Genomic DNA, 20,113 nt, shown 5'->3' with positions numbered 1-20,113 from the left:
CTAAACAGATATGTTTTCTAAATTGTGAAATACCCTTCCAACTGGTCTGTGCTGAGTTGACAATATCAGCAGCCTGTCACAACTGTAGACTACTACTTTTTATTTATGTTCATCCTATTGCAATTTGGTTTCTATTATAAATATGAACAAAAGAGCACAGAAACTGTATTCTAAGGGCAAGAAGTTAAATCCACAGCACTGAAAGTCTGCTAAAGAAATCAAGATTGTTGATTGATACAGAGGTCTTTGTGAACCAGCTTTTTCAAACAGATAAAACTTAAAATAAATGAAATCTGTGCTAGGAGACAGAGTGAAACAGAAGATTATTTTAATAAAGACAGAGCGTCTGGCAGTAGAATTTGTCTACATCTCATCGGAGACCAAAATAAGCACGTTAGAGGGACTTGCCCTAGAGGAGCAGTCAGTGTGGGAAAGAAAGGAGACTTCTCCTCTGATGGCTAGTAAGTTTTGTATCATTCAAAGACCCGTAAGTAAAATTCTCTCCTGTGAAGACGGCTAATTCTAGGCCTATGTTTAACCCACTGGTGAAGAGTGTTCCAGATTCCCCCCTTGCATCCAATCTGCAGAGGGATATAAGCCTGTCACAGGCACTGTTAAGTTCAAGCTGTAGCAACTCATGATTTTATCTCTGGAGGCCCCTGATTCAATCCCCAGGACTAGGCTAGATAGCACCCGTCACATAGGCACCACTTAAGTCCCTTTCTTTTACATGTTCGTACATTGTAGAGCCAAAATCTCAGCTTCTCCTAAGTCTCTTTTGGACTGTGCAGAAGCTAAGGATTCCTCAGCTTGGCTAACAGCCTTATGCCTTCTGCTCCTGAACCATCTCCCATCCTTTTAGGGGAGGTTCCAAGATGGGCTGGAGGCAGGGTGTAGCTCTAACTCGCACCAAAGGCCAGGATGACCAATGGCAGGCTCCAGGATTTGGATAGTGTGTGCAGAAAGACAGGAAGCTACTTATCACCCCACCCCCACACCTCAGGAGTGCAGAGCTCAGCTCTGATGCACCTTGGGATCTGGCCCATTAACATCTGGTTTACATCTGCATAAATCAGAGGAGAAACAGGCTAAATTTTTCTCTGCAGTAGCTGCAGTAAGTCTTCCATGGGATTGTGCATTTTTTTCTTCTGGGATTACCATCTGAGGGGTGTACTGTAAATTAGATGTCCCAGCTAATACCTGGTGGCTGTACAATGTCCTGTAGCAGCCCAATGCAAGAAGAAAGCACATTGAGATGGTTAAATCCAGAATAACTAGATGATGAGATGCATTAGCCATAGTAAAGATACATTTGAAACAACAGAAAGACTGGCAAACCTTCATTCACTTTTTTAGAACATTCCTAAGGAAAACCCCAATATTTACCAGCCAACAAAAGCTGAATACTTTTGTCTTCTTCCACTGTGAACAGACTTTGCAGATAAAGAAAACCATCTTTCCTGGATCCCCTTATGGTTACAATTAAGAAAAGCAAATCTCATTCCATCACATTGTTGGAAGGATCCAGTAAACATCCTTCCTGCTTTGCAGTTTGGGGTTTTGTTTTATTGTTGGGCGTTTGCTTTTTTTTTTTTTAACTAGTGTGTATGTTTCATTGACTTGTTACAGTTTATTATATTCAACACATTTAGACACTCTGGAAGGAAAAGAATTCAGCATCTGTATGGAGAAGGAAGGCTCATTGGACTTGAACATGGGCTCAAGACACTTGCGTTTTATCAAATCAATAAAAAAATGGCAAATTAAAAACAACTGTGCGTTATTCAGATGCCAAAAAGCCCAGAACTGGCAATTGGACAGAGTGCAATTTACATGCCATCGTATCATCCATTGCACGATCATTAACCTTTAAACTCCATCTAAAGCAATTTCAATTTCATTAGCCCCCAAAGGATTTACCTTGGTAACACGCTTGAACCCTTCTGGGCTATTCTGTGTAGTTGCAAGGGGTCTTCCTTTGATCTCCATCTTGAGAGCTACAGCGAGAGCAATATCCAATATTTTATGGCAATATTTTATGGCTGGCTCACGTGACATTTTGACTTAGACAAGACCAATGACATCACCGTGCATTACATTCCTTATATCTTTAATTCTGTCTCTCCAGTTGGCCAGGTCTAACTCACCTCCAGCACTCATCACTGTCTGCCTCTTCCCCAAAAAGGAAATGATCTCTCAGTTTCCCACTGAACTCAATGGGACCTTCTCACTTGAATTAGATGAGCAGGACTTGGCCCATGTCCCTTAACAGGGTCGTCATCTTTTACAGTCCTATATTCCTTACCTATTTCAGTTTAAATAATAAGAAAAAAAAAAAAAAAAAAGAAACACCTATACACAGCTCTAGATGCCTTAGCACCTAATCAGTATTGTAGCAATACAGTCATATACTTCCATCTCCCTTTTGGGAGATTAAACTAAATTGTCCTTATTTTAATATGGCCCACAGGGTTGTTGTTGCGGTAGAGGAAAAGCGAATGATTTGTTTTTATTTCTTTACACTTACTGAGACATTTAGGCATTACACTTACAAGGCATTTTAAGATCTTTGCAATAGCAACTACACACACACAAATAGATACGAATGTGTGTGTCAGACCTACACCTGGACTCGTGTGTAATTGTGACAGCTACCTAGCTGGCCACATGTGTGGGCAGCTATCTGGACACATACCCATATTTGTTATGACAGTTATGATTAAAGTACTGAACTAGGACTGAGGAGATCTTGGTTCAAGTTCCAGCTCTGCCACAAATTTCCTGTGTGACACTGGGCAAGTCACTTAATTTCTCTATGCTTCGGTTTCCTCTCTGAAAAATGGGAATAATAGTCATTCTCTACCTCCACCTGAGATAAGACTAGGTTCACTAACGTTTGTGAGGCTTTCAGCTACCATGGCAATGTGGGCTATATGTGTACCTCAATAGACAGATGGGCAAAATAAAATAAAAAATAATTAATGGTTAGTAAAAGAAAAAGGATGAAAATTGTTAATAAAAAAATGATTCTGAGAGCCAAAGAAGGTGACCCAAACAATGGAAAGTACCCCAAAATGTAAACCACCTCAATCACTACAAAGAGAAGAAAAGTAAGCTTTCCTGTTAGTTCTGTGACATCTGTCATTGCCAGATTTGCAGATTCATGTATCATCAGGCAACAATGGTATGTGTGCAACCACACAAAGCCTGTCTGTTCTGTAACAGTGGTTCTCAACCTTTTCCATACCGTCAGCCCATTTTAAGAACAGAAAAATGTTTGGGACTCCCTAGCGTGCAACCATAAACAAAGGGAGGATAGTCGTGACTCCCAGGTTGAGATCCCAAGTTTCATAACTATTAAAAAATAAAACCCCACAAAGTTAGCAGCTCAGTTTTGGGAGGTAGGGAGGAGTCTTCAGAGTCTGATACAATTCTCCACACCAAAGGTCCTCCTTTGTGTACCTCAAATCTTCAGATGTTGTAGCATCTGGTTCTTTAGAGTCATATAATGTGCCAGATTTGTCCTTGGAATAATTTATTCAAACCTGCCTCATAAAAAATGCCATCTCAAATTATTACAGGCTCATCCCTCCCAGAGACTACAAAGAAGTCCATTTAAATTACTCTCACTCAGACTAACTGCTTTGGAAAAGGAATATATTTTCCCATGCACCAGCCGAAAGCATATGCAGATATTCATTGTGTAAATGAATACCCGATGAAGAAACAAGTATATTAAAATATATGCTCCCAACACACCCTGAGGGAAAATAATGGACACGCTGTCTACGTAGCAAACCACAATGCATTGGCTTTAATAAAAATAGCAGAGCCTTCCTAAATAAAAACTGCCAGAGAAATGAAAAGTTGGTGCAACAGCATTAGCTACAACAGATGTCCTCTGCCTAGCAATTAACAAAGCTCCATTTTTCCTGAGGGTACGGAAATCACCCACCCCAGATACTTCCCTCAGACAGTCCCCTCCACATTTACATTATCATCTGAACCTACTCCTTTAAAGGTTTCTAGTTTACTTGGTCTGAGCCCGTTTAGGGCTTTAAAAATAAAATGTGTGTGTTTGGGGGGAGGGAACTGTGAAGGAGTGGGAATTTTCTGTACTATTTTATATGAATACTGTGTGTGCCTCAGTTTCCCGTATATGGTGCATTGTCACCTATGGAGTGGAGAAGGACTGTTTACTCGTGGGCAGGATACCACTCAGGGGTGGTTGATGCCTAGCTGTCTCCAGTTTGGGGCCACGTCATTGGAAAGTCCATGAAGAAAATGGCAAAGCCAATCTCCAGGACATTTGCCACCAAGCAACTAACGACCATGGATGGTTCACCCTCTGCACGAAGCCAGTCATGTTTGACCAGCTGGACAAAAAATGACTGAGGAGGGGGCCAGGTGGGTCTCGTCCAGGAACTTGGACAAAGAGGAAAAGAGGGACAGAACGGGACCCAAGAAGGGGACACATGGGTTGGGCTGGGGCTCTGAGCTAACCCAGATGGACCATGTTGTACCATTCTTCTCTCTATGCTAACCAAGGACTTTCTATGCTGTGTTCCAGTTGACTAATAACCCCTTCTGTTCTGACAATGCTGTCTCAATGTCACTGCAGATGCTGTTGGCAGCGTTTTGTTCCCTGAGATTGTACAAGTCTCCCTCAGGGGTCTGCCTCGGTGGGACTCGCTGAACGGAGCTCACAGTGGGAGGCAGGACTGCTGAAGGACCAGAGGTCCAGCCTAAGGAGGCATTGAAGGCTTGTCCTCAAGGAAGAGTGAGACTCTTAGGGGGTCTAGTCCACTGAAGGGGTCCTCCTAGGGGCTGTTTCAAAGCTGGGATCATAGCGCCGATTCTGTGTATCCGGGACAGGGGCTATTTATTTTAACTTTAGCTCTCTGAGGATATTTAAATCTAGGCACAATGCTGCTCTCTGCTCTGAAGCAGAGATAAGCCCGTCCAATAATTTTCGGCCCATCTTTATTTAAGTCTGTGAGGCTGGTGCTCTTTGTTTAGGAGACATGACTTAAGTATTGTAGTTTTGCCGCAGTTGATGGATTTGTCCAAGTGAACACTGTCCCCTGTGGGTGAATGCTCTGATTGTCTCTGAAACAACAGGCCAGATTCTTCTCTCAGTTACACTGGAGTGAATCAGAAATAATGAAGTCAATAGAGTTGTATCAATGAAAAACCAGTGTGGGCCTCAGAATCAGGCCCACTGGCTTTATAGTTATAGCAATTACATAGACCACTTCAGATGATTCACCAACGCGCCGTTCTTTTAACTGTGTATCACAGCCAGAAAAGGACAATGGATCATTTATTTTATAGGCATTAAAATGCAGGCTGGACAAAATGTTCTTGACCTGAGCACAGAGACTGTAGCCAGGGCAAATGTTCACAACAGTTATAAGAATCTGAACACAAAGTTTTCAAATTAAAAAGATGACAGTTTAAGTGCTGTAGGGTAGTAAATTCAGCACCATTATTAGCACTATCTATCACTGTTGCACTCTTTATATCATCACCTCCTTGGGGGCTTGATCCTGAAAGCACTTATACATGTGAGTAACTTACAGGAGTAAAGTTACATGCATAAATGTTCTCAGGACCAGGCCCTAAAAACATTAAAAATGTCTGGCAATTGCAGACACCATTAATGTTTCACTGTTACAGAATAAATTAGTACTGATCATTATACTAGCCAGCTTCTTGTCGTGATAGAACCTTCACTTCTCACTTAAACTATGTGAGGTTAAGGATCGCAGGGACTGATTCTGCTGTGTTACACCTCTGTAAATATAGAATTACTGCATTGACTCCAGTGGCATTATACTAGATTTATACCATGTATTTGAAAGAAGAATTGTGCCCCAAATTCCTTGCCCTACCCAATTAATACTCTTTTTACGTTCATTTCAAATTTCACAATCATTGGGCCTTTGTAGGTATAGTTTTAACACAGACAAAAGTTGCTGCATGTACTCATTCTATCTATTTTATAGCTTTAATACATAACATTGACACCGCTTCCAATCCAAAAAACCCAACCCGAGCAAAGGAATCCTCATACAATCCCTCAGAACAAATCAATATTAACACACTCCAAGATCAATAAAAATAAAACAATATTTAAAAAAAAAAATCCTAGCCCGAATAGAGCTTTAACCCTGAAAAGTGAGATGAGGCAGAGGTCTTTGCTATTGCTATTGATTTTATGAGGAAGGTGCTCAGACACTATTGTCATTCTCTGGAGGTTTTTCAACATTGGAGAGGACCCAACAAAAATAAGCAGTGTTGGTAAGCACCCTGACTAAATTTAAAAAAAATCTGGAACCATTCTTTAGCTACGTACCTGTTGGAGGTACTTACATGGCCTTCATCACTATAATATGATCATTGATCTATTTATACTCCCAATGCCCCTCTGAGGAAGGGAAATCTCATTATCCCCATTTTACAGATGGGGAACTGGGGCACAAAGACATTAAGTGACTTTCCCAAGATCACACAGGATGTCTGCGGGTGCTGATTTCAGGTCATGCTAGGATTAAGACTTTGATTGTAAACTCTTTGGTACACAGACTGTCTCTTACTCTGAATAAAGACAGTATACAGTACAGTGCTATTTTCCTTTATCCTGATTTGGCCCTCAATTATTATTATGATTTATTATTTTCATTACTGTAGCATGTAGGAGACCCAGCTATGGACCAGGAGGAGTCCATTATGCTAGGTGCTGTACAAACACAAAAAAAAAAAAGACAGTCTCTGCCCCAAATAGCTTACAAACTATGTGGCAACTACAATAAATACCACCACTGTTGCAGGAAGTTTTTTATATATATTTACAACACACAAGGTAGAATGTGGTAGGTGGGGTGAGGATAAAGAGATTTTAAAAACAAAAGAGTCACCTGCACACTTCAGGTTTTAGCTAAAGAAGTAGGACCTGTGTGGAAATTTCCCCACATGCATGATTCCAGAATCAGGTCTGAAGCACCTTTTTTTGGTAAAATGTTAACTCTAGTAAAATTGTAGCCAGTGTAACATTTCATAAAGAGGTTCCACTGCCTGAAGAGATTGGGGATTCAAGAGGCATTCTTTTAACTCCCACTTTGAGAAGGATTAAAACCAGAGACAGCCTGAACAGGAAATTAAAAACTCCCCCCCTCAAATCCATTCAGACTGTGCAGTTACATCTTTATACAACAAGAGTTTTAGAGTTCAGCACTTGGAGTTGGGTGATTAAAGTGACATAGAACAGCTCAACGGAACTGCATGAGTCTGCAAAATCTGCTAGAGTCTGAATACAGGAAAAGGAAATGTCCATAGAGCCCTGGAAACCGGGCTGGAGTTACATTGCCTGCTTTTTAGAGACTGCTTCTCTCTTTCTTTTGTAATTGAGCAGTTTGAAGCACAACATGCTGCAGATGAGCTGAGGGTCTGGATCCAGGTCAGGCTAGGATCCACAGCTCAGGTTTGAGAATGACCCAGGACTAATGTCATGTCTGAGGGCTCCAAAAATCTCTTGAGCTATTCCCCTTCATTTCAGCCAACTCCAAACCAGAAGTAGAAACCAGCCTCCTTCCAGTTTTGGATGTAACCTGGAGCCAAAACCTATTAAGCTAAATTTCAGAAACAGTTTAGCTTTTACTAAGAACTCCCCCAGCACAAAGCTGCTGCTAAATGTTACTTTGATACAAAGCATTAGGGGTCAGATCCTCAGCCCTTGTTCAATCAGATTTGTGCTGCTCCAGAGCAAAACTCCTCTTGACTTCAGTAGAGCCAGAATTTTACCCAGCGGTTCAATGGACACAAACTCATCAGTGCATAGCTGGCTTTATACCACCAGCCTCCTGCCCTTCCCCTAAGCATACACCCTATGGTAGAAAAGGACAAAAAGAGAGTGGAAAGAAGTGGGCCCTGAAAGATCATGGGCTGGCAGAATGATGCTTGGGGACTCTCCCAGCCACAATAAGTCACAGTAGCCGAGTTTAACCCCTCCAGATTGCGGGAGGGAGAAATGTGGCTTCCAGCCCCCTTTCCCTCCCTTTTGCTCAGCACAAATGAGGATCAAGCCTCAGATGTAGAAGTAGGAAGAAGTTCCATCATTCCAACTATCGCAGAATAAATATTGAGCTGGGCATCTCAGGCTTCAGTCCTGTGCCAAACACCTATTGTCCTAAACCGGTGCAGGAACTGGCTCTCAAAGCCCAGGGAAAGTCAGAGGGTGTTGTAGTGAGCAATGTCAAAACCAAAGACTTGTGTCTGAATAGTCAAGCTATTAGTAATTGCCAGGTTTGGAGCTGTTGAATTTATGAGGAAGAAAATGCAGAGTTGCAGTTAGCTGATAGATAACACCTTGGTACGGAACTTTAGGTAACAATATATTGGCTAGCACTCATTAGTGTCAATTGGCAGAGAATGTGGCTGGGTACATAATTTCATTAGGGAGATTTGAAGTTAATGCCTTAGTTAGCATACACACCTATCACTGCAGGGAGGTGACTGGGGCCCCTAGTAACACATACAATATGCACATAGACACTGACAGCCTTTTAATAAAAACTGGGTCTCTGTTTCAAGGGGTCTAAAAAATAAGGATGAGAATTGCCTCGAGCATCTTTAACTAGAATTAAGATTTCTTCCCTCCTTCGCTCATGTCAAGACTTATAAGAGCAGAGCAGGAAAAGCAGCTACTCTTTTGGGTCTCACTCCCTATGTCAAGATGAAACAAAAATTGGCCCGTAGTTGGAGAAAACATTGCTCCTGATTGCCCCTGAACAACCAAGTGAGAAATGAAAGCAACTTTATTTAAACAAGTAACCTCCTGTCCTTCAAACAAACAAATATCTTCAGATGTGCTGGAAGCAAGAAGAGGGATAGCAGGATGGAAATGGATGGGAGTTCAGAAATAGGTTCAGATGAGAGTTAGTGGAGTGGAGAGTTAGTAGTTAATATAGTCGCCCTGGAGACAAAGGATGTTAACAATGGGATTTAAAACCCACAACTTGAGAAAGCGTTAGGACTCAGAGTGGGTGAAGGGGTTCACAGCCTTGCATCTTCCTCATGGACAGGACAAGCCAAAACCCTACAGCCCACACTGTGGCATTGTGTCAAGACACAGAGATTGGCACTGAGATGTTTAAAGCTAGGTTTCCTTCCTTCCTTCCTTCCACTTCTTCCTGCTTCCCCCGTGACTTTTCTCTCTCTTCTGCTACATAAGATGATAAAAGTTTTTCCTACCACTACTGCATGCTTCTTTATATTAATACTTCCCATTCCACACAAAAGAGATCCAGGGCTTAATTCTCACACCAAGAAATGAGACTAGTTAAAGCAAAGCCATCTGTCTGATGGCTTCCCTTGACACGTGCATATTCAGATAGACACACTAGAAAATACCATTTCTTCCTGTAACAGAAATAGGGTTTCATGAATCAAGGAGCTGGTGCCATAGCAAGGACACTACAGCCAATGAGGTTATATCTGAAAGACAAGGGGTTCCTGAATAGAATCATGAGAATAATGGATTTTTTGTTTCGCTGGAAATTCTCTCTGTACATGTGTGTACGCACAGACCCACACACAACGGGGTGGACCGTAGAGCTTCATCGTAGACACCATCCACACTGTTGGGAGGGATTCTTCTGTCAGCACAGGTAATCCACCTCCTGAGAGGTAGTAGCTAGACTGATGGAAGAATTAATTCTTCTGTTGACCAAACACCATCTACACCAGGATTAGATTGGTTTAACAATGCCGCTCAGAAGTGTGGATTTTTCATTCCCCTGAGCAACATAGTTAAACCAGTTTAATTCTCTAGTGTAGACCAGGTCTCAGTTATACCAGCATGAACCCAAGGTATCTCTAAGGGTACGTCTCTATTTAAACCACTACAGTGGCACAGCTACAACACTGCAGCTGCATCGTTTCGGCACAGACACTACCTATGCCAACGGGAAGGGTTCTCCCGTTGTCATAGGTAATCCACCTCCCTGACATAGCTAGGTCAATGGAAGAATTCTTTCGTTGACCTAGTGCTGTCTACACTGGAAGTTAGATGGCATAGCTACGTGTCTCAGCAGTGTGGATTTTTCACACCTCTGAGAGACATAGCTATGCTGATGTGTGTTCCCAGTGTAAACCAGCCCTTACTCAGTGTGGTTCACTTCAGCTTCACACTGCTATAACTGAAACTTTTACATATATCTAATTTCAATATCTTCCTTCCTTCAATATCTGTGTGCATTCTTCTAAGAAGAGCCAGACTTAAAAACCAAAAACAATAAAACCTTCCCCATCTTTCTGGTTTCTAGCAGGCAGTCATATGCCATCCCGCTGAACTGATATTCTCCTCTGTCCTCCCAACAAGCTGGACACAGGAAAAGAAAACTGGCACATTAAACACTACTGCTATCAACTAACAGCAAACTGTCAGCAAAAGTCAGTGGTGTGTTTTCACCATATGTGCAGCTACTTTGGAGGGAAAAATGAAAATTTGTCAGAGTGACTAAACAGCTTGGAAGATCCTACAGCTGGAGCAGAGAACAAGGATTCAGAACCACGAGCGATAAATCAGTAGAAAGAACAGGAAGGATTAAACAATTAGAACAAAACCTTTCATTGGAAAGAATGAAAAATCAGGTTAGAACTAAGATGATCCAGAGTTGAAATTTACTCTTGTCGAAGAAGTAGAACCAATTTAATTTATGGGTAAATTTGTATCAAAGATTTTAAGGTTGGTTATTAGAGATAATCCTTTGTATACATATTCCAGGCTGGAAAACTGCACAGAACTATAAGAATGGTAGCAGCATCTGATTTCAAAAATACCAGGCACAAGGACACTGAATACAGAGAACACAAATTTATTGTCTTCTAGGATTTTAAACTCCTATCCTAAACAAAATGCAACAAACTGGTGAGATTCAAGCAAGTATTTGCAAGAGAAGACGGTAACACTAGCGGAAGAAGATAAAAGCATTCCGGATGGACTGATACTGAGGAGTTTGATGGCAAGTAATGATAGCTCTATTACCTCAGCACGCAAAAATGTTTCTGAAAGCTCTCTTGGAAATTAAAAAGTTCTGTGGTTTTAAACTTCAGAATATGTTCATTATTATTCATGGAAATGGAAGGTATCAAAGTCATGTTCTGACATATGTCTATGGAAAGGAGTTCTTAGAACTTCTGTTAGGTACGTTAAATACTGTAGTAGTACAAGAGACATACATTTGATCATTGCATTTGGTAACCACTTCCTCCAATTTAATCCCTACTAACAAAGTTCAGTTTATTATTACATTTTTGTGTGGTCTTCTATATGATACAGTGTTTCAGTTAAACATGTATTAAAACTAAGTGTATTTGGACCATTTTGAAAGCTAGACAAGTGCTCTTTTTACTGCAATACGAAGACTACCTTGTGCAATTGAAAAACAAGAGAGAAGATTCAAGATGACAGGAAAAGAACTTTATATGGACAATGAAACAGACTAAAACCTTTGGAGCAGTGCTCCCCTGTGAGCTGTCTGCTCTGCATGCTTCACCTGTGCACTTGAGATTGCTTTTGCTGTGAAGTTGTATAGTACTAAAAAGTAAAGCTGGTCAACATTTTTCCATTAAAACTTTTTTTTAAAATGGAAAATGGCTTTTTGGCAAAACAGAAATTTTCACCAAAATAGTCCATTTCTGGCAAAAATTTGGGTTGTGGTGGTGGTGGTGGTGGTGCTTTCTTCCTCCCCTTCCGTCCCCCCACCCTCCAAAAAAAATCTTATGAAGAAAAGTTAAATGAAAATAAATGATATCTTGCTGAAGCTTTTCACAGGAAAAAAATTGCTTAAGTAACTCTACTGAAAATTATGAGATACAAAAACTGATTGACTGGATCATCTGGGGGCCAAGGTGTTGTCCTCTGCATCTGCAGTCCAGCACAGCCCTTGGGTTTGCAGTAGAAACTATGCAACTATGTTACAACAGAGCAACTGAGAGACCAATTCTTCTTTCTCTCATATTGATGTAAATCAGGAGTAACTTCACTGAGATTAATTGATTTATATAATATCAAACCAGAGCGAGAGGAGAATCAGCTGCTATACTGTAGCTTATCTACAACATTTTATAATAATAATTATTAGGAGCAGTAATATTATTGTAGCACTGTGTCATGGACCAGAACCACATCATGATGGGTGCTGCAAAAACACAGAACAAAGAGATAGATTGTAAGCTCTTTACAGTAGGGACTAAGTGTAAGACAAGAGACGACAGATGGTGTGAATGGGTGCCTGGATGGGCCACACTGATAATGCTGTAAGGTAGACTACAAGGAATAGAGCAGAAAATCTCCCAAATTGGTGGTTTATTCTATAATTAGATTCACCAAGCCAGTAACAAAAATAGCTTCTGTAATACCACACTAGTCAAGAAAAAGCCAAATACAATTCCTTTTAAGCATTCCGGACTTTGACTTCCATCGAGACAGCCAAGTCTAATACAGTGAGAGGTTACTGAAAACCTGATTCACCATATGTGAGTTCCACCAATCCCAAAGGACTGGAGCCTTATCCCAGGTCAATGAGACTCTCAGCTTTTACCCAATAATCTGACACAGATGCCAATCCTTCAGTAACTATAAGACCAAAGATTTAATAATAAAAGGAAAAAGAAAGAAGAGAGTTGCTGTGGTTAAAAGATCAATATACATACAGATATGTGAAAAGTCCTTAGGTCAGTTTCACAGCAGAGATTGTGAGGCTGAGGATTTGTAAAAGTCTTTCTGGAATCAGTTTGAAAGGTCATAGTCCAATAGGCAGCCCAGGGATAGAGTTTGTTGAAGTTCTTTCATAAGAATTCCAGGGTAAATCCAAAGTAAACATGGAGACCTCCGTCTTGTGGCTTAAGACCTTCCCTGTTAAAGTTTAAGCAGACCTGAGATAAAGAGGATCAGGCCCAAAGCTTTCTTTATAGTTCTCTAGCAAGCTGATAAACTTCTGGACAGCAATTGTCACAACAGGACCTTCCCCTGATGTTGCTTTGAAGCTAATCTTCTATTTCCTATGCAAACATAGGTAGACTAAACGCATCCATTCACATAAGGCAATTAGCCATTTCAACTGACAGTTCATAGGTGATTTATTAATTAGAATTACAAGTTTCCAGGAGAGATTCGGACAATAATATTATTACACCACAAATTCCATCTAAATGATAATAGCCCCTTTTGATGTCTGAATCTATAGAAATACAGTAATGAAGCATTATGAGACAGGAACAGTATTTAGCATCTACAAGCTAGTTAGATCACATTGTTAAACTTCGAGCAAGATACAGGTAAACACTTACAAATACACTTAGCATTTACTTTTGATTCTCTAAAAACACAGGCAAACGTTAAAGATTCGAGTCTACTTAACATGACTTTGATAACTATCTACAAGGAATGGCCCTGTTTACTATTTCAATACCCTTTTGATAGGCCCTTAAGGGTTGCTTCCAGGTCGCATAGCTTGCAGATTGTTTAACCTTCACTAGTTCAACATTACAGATGGCTATAGACAGATGGTGGAGTACGAGTGAACAATGAGACAATATTGGTCAGCATGGTGGGCAGTGGTCTGTGCATACCAACAATATAACTGTTTAATTTTTCATGGGCATCATGGCAAAGGAGAGATTTGAGGAGGGATTTGAAGGTGGATGATGAGGGATCTTTACAGGGAGCACCTCGCAAAAGTGAGGAGGCAGTCTGGGAGAGAGCATTATGGTGCTTATTTGAAAATGTATCTAGTGGTCAGTGGATGCTGGCACCATATTGTGAGACCCTGCATCTGCAACTGTCCACTTGTGTTTGCACTGGCTGTTGCAAATTGCAATGGCTGAAGAGATGGTAGAGGTGGAATCAAGAGTGTTTGGCCATGAACAACAGATTGCTGGGAAAAAAAGAGAGCAGGATTTGGTCAGATGGCCCCAGGCAACTCAACTTGTTGGCAAGTGAGAGAAGAAGCCAAGACAACTGGAACCCAGAGTTTGTTACTAATCACATTGGCTCACATGGTTGAAAAAGAGTTTGGCCACCCATGATGATTTGTTGTCTCAAAAAGTCCTCGTTATCAGACACATCAGAACGTTAATCTGATTTTCTAGCATATGCATGTACTTGAGAACAAGCTGTCTAAATATTTTGTCAGTTTCTACTGCAACTGGCATGAGGACAACTTGGCTTTATGATGCCTCCTTGCATTAGATAGTCTTAAAAGAGCAGGGAAATTAAAGAGGTCAACGGATGTTTATATCTTTTTGGAGCAACATTTTTACATCAAATCGTGATGGTTTTATTACATGATTATGTTTTCTGCTTAACAATTACCATAACTGAAATTCAGGCAGTGGGAAGATATCATAGCATCTAAAACTCAAAAGCTACTGAATTAAGCTGGAAAGGGAAGAAATAATGTAGCAATTGCTTGTGGTGCCAGAAATCTAGTTCAAAATCAAGACCATCATGGGTGGAATACTCATTTAAAGAACTTGAAACAATCAACTTGGTCCTCGTACACATTTAATCCCATTTAGCTCTATAAATCTAGCAATGTAAAAGCCAAAATAGTTTTTCCAAATGTCTTTTAATCAAACTATAGTTCAGTCCTACACAAGGTCCTGTTGTGACAAGCAGAAAAGGAACACAGTTGCACAATCCCATGATCTACAGTTTACCTCCTTTCAGTTCTGCAGTACTTGTAGCCAAAAAGCCAGTCTGTTTGCGTATTGAGATCCCACGACTCGTGTGTGAAATAATTTAAGCCAAAATGACTTGCTAAAATAATAATTTTCCCAACAAATTTTAAAATGATAAACACAGAGTTCAAAAGTCCATTGCACAGCACTCCTGTAGATATACAAAGTAAGTATAAGACCTATGATAGATTGAGGCCTGGCGGGAGAAGTTTACATTAGAATCATGGGTTGATGTACTAGCCTGCAGTCAGTTCTTGTTTATAATACACCCAAATTTATTGCAAGAATTATTTATATTTTGAAATTGTACATAAGGTAGCTACATTTCAGAGATTTGCAGTTTACATTGTATACCATCTCCAAAATAGCAGCAAATCTAATTCATACTATTACTTTCATGGATCTTACAGAGCAGCTGGCCTTCTCTCTGAGGAGAAATTAACTGTGACTTTGTAGAGGATTAGATGAGTTTCCCAGAGGTCACCATGGACTCCAGCTTCCTACTACTCACAACTAGTGCACCAGACACCAAGAACCTTCCCTCAGAGGTGACTCCTCACCTTTTTTCCCCACTGTGCCCCTTCTTTGATATGTCAAACAGACTTGCCCAGCATCTTCCAATACCTCTTAAAGACTCTTTCACCTTCTACCAATGACTCTGTTCTGCTCCTTTTAACTCACCTCATTAGAAAAGTTTTAATCTAGCAAGTCAGCTCTTACATACCTCCTGGCTGTTTCAGAAGCCTTACATTTTCCTGTTCTTGTCTCAAGGACTTCTGGGATTTGGGGGAATTTTTGTTCTTACAGATAATAAATAAAAACTACATTTAAAAGGCCAGCCTGTGGGGTACAGAGTTCATAGTTTGAAACGGGAGCTCAGTTCTTCACAGTCAGGCTAACAGTTATGGGGAACACAATTGCTGGGAGTGATGCATGTGGACACTTCGTGAGTGGTTGTGATGGGCTAAGTGGGCTGAATTCAGGCCTCAGCAAAGCCTGAAAAGTGTGGCTCTCCCCAAACTATTCTCCACATCAGCCATCGAACCCTGAGATCACTCAGTAAATTATGCTCGCTTCATAATACAGTTGTCCCCATTTCTTACTTTACTGCATATTGGGGAGGTTAGATGTCTAAATGCTATCGTTTGCAGGCACAAGATTAGAGGCTGTGTTGGGATCCCATTAAAAACAGAGTGCACAAAGTGGAAGATCAATTGCATGACACTTCAGGTCTGCAAATATTAGCTCCACCCACAAATGCATGAACACAAACACACACGCTCCACACAGATTTAGAATCCCACTATTATTAAGACAAGGCAGCCTTGGAGAAAATAGTGCTCTGGATTTTTATTCCCATTCTGTCTTGTTTGATTCCATGACGTTTTATGATTACTCTTTTGGGACACTCATTACAGCTTGCAATAAGAGCCAAGCGTTAACATTTAAAAATCCTTGTGCCTTTGTAATGGCTACATTCTAGGCCATATCTAGATGGGGACACTCAGGAAAGTGAAGGCAAATCAACTAAAGGTGTGAAGTCAATGCACGTAATTTGAAGAGGATGCTTTCACTCAGGAGTCAAGTGGCCTTAGTTTGCTGTAACTTAATATTCCTCTGACAAACATGCATTTTTTAGTATCTTTATACACACTCGTTCATCAAGAAAGAAGCATCAGAAAATGGATTAGGTATAAATAACAAGAATAAACATGTTGCGTACAAAGACTTTTCTCAGCCAGCTAAGAGGACACTGACATTATATTTGATGACACACATATGATACATTTTCCCACTCTTGCTCAAACGTTATTAATTGTTTCTCATCTGGGCTCTAGAATACTGTACACATTCCAGAGAATCACAAACACAGGTCAATCAGCTCTCTTAATTAGGGCTTCATTTATTAATGCAGAATTTAAATGATTTTCCACATTATGCTAGGCTACATTCATTAATTCAAAGAGACACAACAGCAGTTCTTTCATTTCCTGCATGTCCCACACTTTCCTGGGCTAAATCCTCAGCCGATATAAAAGAGTGTAGCTCCATTGACTTCAACATGGTAGGTTTCAGCCATTTACACCAGGCAGAGAATTTGGCCATGGTTTAGAAAGCTGCAAGTGATCTGTCCTCCATCTTCTGCTGGAATGTTCTTGATCAATAGGGAGGAGCACAAATTGGAGGGGCTGAATAGAGGCTAATGAACATCTGAACATTTAAGAGACAGTGTTTGACATCAGCTCAAGTAATTGCTTGCTAAAGTTCAGCTGAACTTTGTTTGGAAGCTATACAACACAACAAAAGAAAGTCGGAGGTTTTTTCCCTTGAACAGATGGAATTTAATAAACTGTTTTTTAAAAAGAGAGACCAGAACAAGTACCGTGGAAATCAGACAGTCACTGTTACCAACTGCATCTCTCATCTACGTCTTCTAGGAATTAACTTCTCTGTTTCCAAGGCCTGATGAAGAATTAGCGTGTCAGCAACTTACCCATTTGACAGTGTAGTTTATAGGAATAGGGGAGCAGCCCTTTAAATAGTTTGAGTATGCCACTAGAGAGCTCACAAGCTCACATATAGTTATGTCAATCTAAGCCACAGTCCTCCTTTAAAGCTAGTTCCAAGCAGCAGTTAAAAATCCTGATTTATTGCCTAAGTTGTAATCCTCTGATGATTGGACAGGGATGGCCTAGCGGTTACAGCACAGGACTAAGAATTAGAACTCCTGGATTTTATTGCGAGCTCTGCCACTGCCTCATTGTTTGACCCTAGGCAAGTAAGATAACTGTCTCCCTTTCCCCATACGAAAAAAGGAGGTAATAATACTACTTCACATGGGCACCAAGAGGCTTATTAGTATTAGACCAAAGGCTCCATCAGGATTAGGATTCCATTATTATGATTTTGCCATACACTCAGCATCTCTTGCAATGGGAACTCTGGGAAAGGATATTGCATTGATGGCAAGAGGAGACTAAAAGGATGTTTTTCAAAGCCTTCTTATTCCTCTCTTGCCAAAATATGCACATTCCCTGTGGCACTACTTATCTCCCAGCTTATGAAGAAGTTCCTCTATTATTACAGCCACGTCTTGTCTTCTTCATGCTATTCGAGTCAGCAAAAGAAAAGAAAATTTTCCTCCATAGCCTTACTTGTATCAAAAGTTGTTTTTATTGCACAGCTAACTGGGAGCCATTTCTCTTGGGGGAGGTTCCAGGCCGAGCCCGGACATCTACACTGCAAATAAACAGCCTCTTAAGCCAAACCCGCTGACATGGGCCAGCCACAGGCATCTAATTGCAATGTAGACATACCCATGGAGAGCTGGACACCTCTGCACTAAAGTGAACCCATTTGTACTTCCATTCAGGACAGACAGAAACTAAATCACAAGAGATGAAGAAAAGCTTCCTGCACACTCTGCAGGCTATTCTCCATTCTGTCAAATGCATCAAGAGGAGAACATGTTCCTAAGGCCAACTTGAGAAAGTTAGCATGGTACCATGCAAATATTTATCTTTTCTTTATCTTTTCAGTTTACCATGCGTCACAAGAGGGAGTTGGTATATTTAGAAAAAAAGAGTCAGAATTTTGTCACCAGACACACACACACACACACACACACACACACACACACACACACACACACACACACACACACACACACACACACTTATGGCCAAATTTTCAGCTTTTAGTGCTTATTCGAGTGCCATTTCAAGTTGTTGGGGATTTTTTTTTTTTTTTTAAATTTAGGATTAGATGGTGCTTTTAGGCACAGCCCTGAACTAGAGGTAGTAATCTGCACCAGCTCAGGAGACACTGGGTGAAATTCTGGCTCCATTGAAATAAATGGGAGTTTCACCATTGACTTGGATAAGGCCAGGTTTTCACCCCTTGTGCCTTCCAGACACCTTTCTGAGCCAAATATTTCACTGCTTTCTCCTTGTTCTGGTGGAGGTGGTAGAAAGGTAGGATTTACTCCTGGTCAGTATCAGCAGAAAATTATGATAGCCCCTGGGCAGACTGAGGGGAAGCAAGTGGGGGAAGGAAGATATGGGTCTGCTCACTTCTCATCCTATCTACCTGTTCAATACAGGGAGAATTAGCAGACATAAACAGCCTGTTTATTCCTGCATATCTATACTGAGGATCTGGATAGTCCTTGAAGAGGCATGCAATCCAAGCCACAAATCTAGCCCTTCATGATCTATGAACAGAAGTAATTTAAAAAATCAACATTTAGATTCTAGTGCAACGCACTCACATGTGGAGTTGAAATTGCTGCTATTATTAGCCAAAAAAAAAAAAAATCAATGAAAATGTGAATGCAAATGGAAGTGTCAGTTGACTATTTCACACATGGACAAAGTATACTCTTTTGGGTCTAGGCAAAAGGAGAGTTTATGAAATTATGAAAAGAAACATAGTGGGGATGGAATGATGGATTTATTCACCAGAAGGAGAAGAGCTGGCATTAATCATTCAAAAGTAAAGGGAAGATTTGATATGTCAATACTGGATAGGGCTGGGACATGTTCATACAATATTCTTGGGCCAAATCCTCAGCTGGTGTGAATAACTGTACATACTCAGATGTCTATGGAATGACATCATTCATTTTATCCCAATTGGGGATCTGGTCACTTCTGGATCTGGGAAATAGCTTTGTTGTATGTTTCCCCACCTATACTTTCTTTCCCTAAGAAATTTAAAAAAACATGGCATGTAAAAGGAAAACCAGATTAGACCAAGTGACAAGCATACCTTAATGGAATATTCTTAAGAGGCAAGGCCAAGGTCAGACCCGTAATGTCTTCAGAGTCAGAGAAGAATTAGAGGGTCCAGCCACACACAGATCATTGAAATAGCACAGAAACAGAATTTGTTCTGCTAGGGCAAAAATGTAACTCTGACTAAACAGAGAAGAAAAACTGTATGGTTTGAAACAAGAATGCAGTGAAAGGGGGGTTTAATACAGGGCATAGAGCTAGGTAGCAGAATCTTATTGGAGTATATAAACAAATGGAAAAGCTGTTTCCAGCAAGGCATAGGAAATTGGTAACTAGACCTAGTTAATATAACAGACCCATTTCTGTTGGAGAACACAGTACAGCAGAAATTGAAATGCTTTGCAAAACTGTGTCAATTTCAGCAAAATTTCCTTTAAGAGAACAACCAGGGAAAGAAGTTCTAACAGCATCAAAATGACTCATTTCAACATTTTGAGAATGAAACATTTCCATTTTTCCTTTTGAATTTTTTAGTTTGTATTCTTATTACATATTATTATAGTATCTAAAATAATGTCAAAATCTAAACAAAATGTTTCAATCAATCTGAAACAAACACTGGTGGGGGTGGA

At 40.4% G+C, this 20,113-nt stretch overlaps 1 long non-coding RNA gene across 2 annotated transcripts in view; it reads right to left on the bottom strand.

Moving 5' to 3' along the window:
* Positions 1-12,641: 12,641 nt before the first annotated feature.
* The window catches only part of LOC137157337 (uncharacterized), a 60,734-nt gene continuing 53,262 nt past the window's right edge, over positions 12,642-20,113 (bottom strand). For both annotated transcript variants that reach the window (XR_010921071.1, XR_010921069.1), the window contains exon 5: positions 12,642-12,919. This is a non-coding gene — a long non-coding RNA (uncharacterized lncRNA). The remainder of the gene's footprint in view (positions 12,920-20,113) is intronic.

Source organism: Emydura macquarii, unplaced genomic scaffold (assembly GCF_026122565.2).
Source record: "Emydura macquarii macquarii isolate MOO-44397 ecotype Brisbane River unplaced genomic scaffold, CSIRO-AGI_Emac_v2 contig_1483, whole genome shotgun sequence".
Taxonomy (NCBI): Eukaryota; Metazoa; Chordata; order Testudines; family Chelidae; genus Emydura; species Emydura macquarii.
This window is presented reverse-complemented; position numbering and strand designations above follow the sequence as displayed.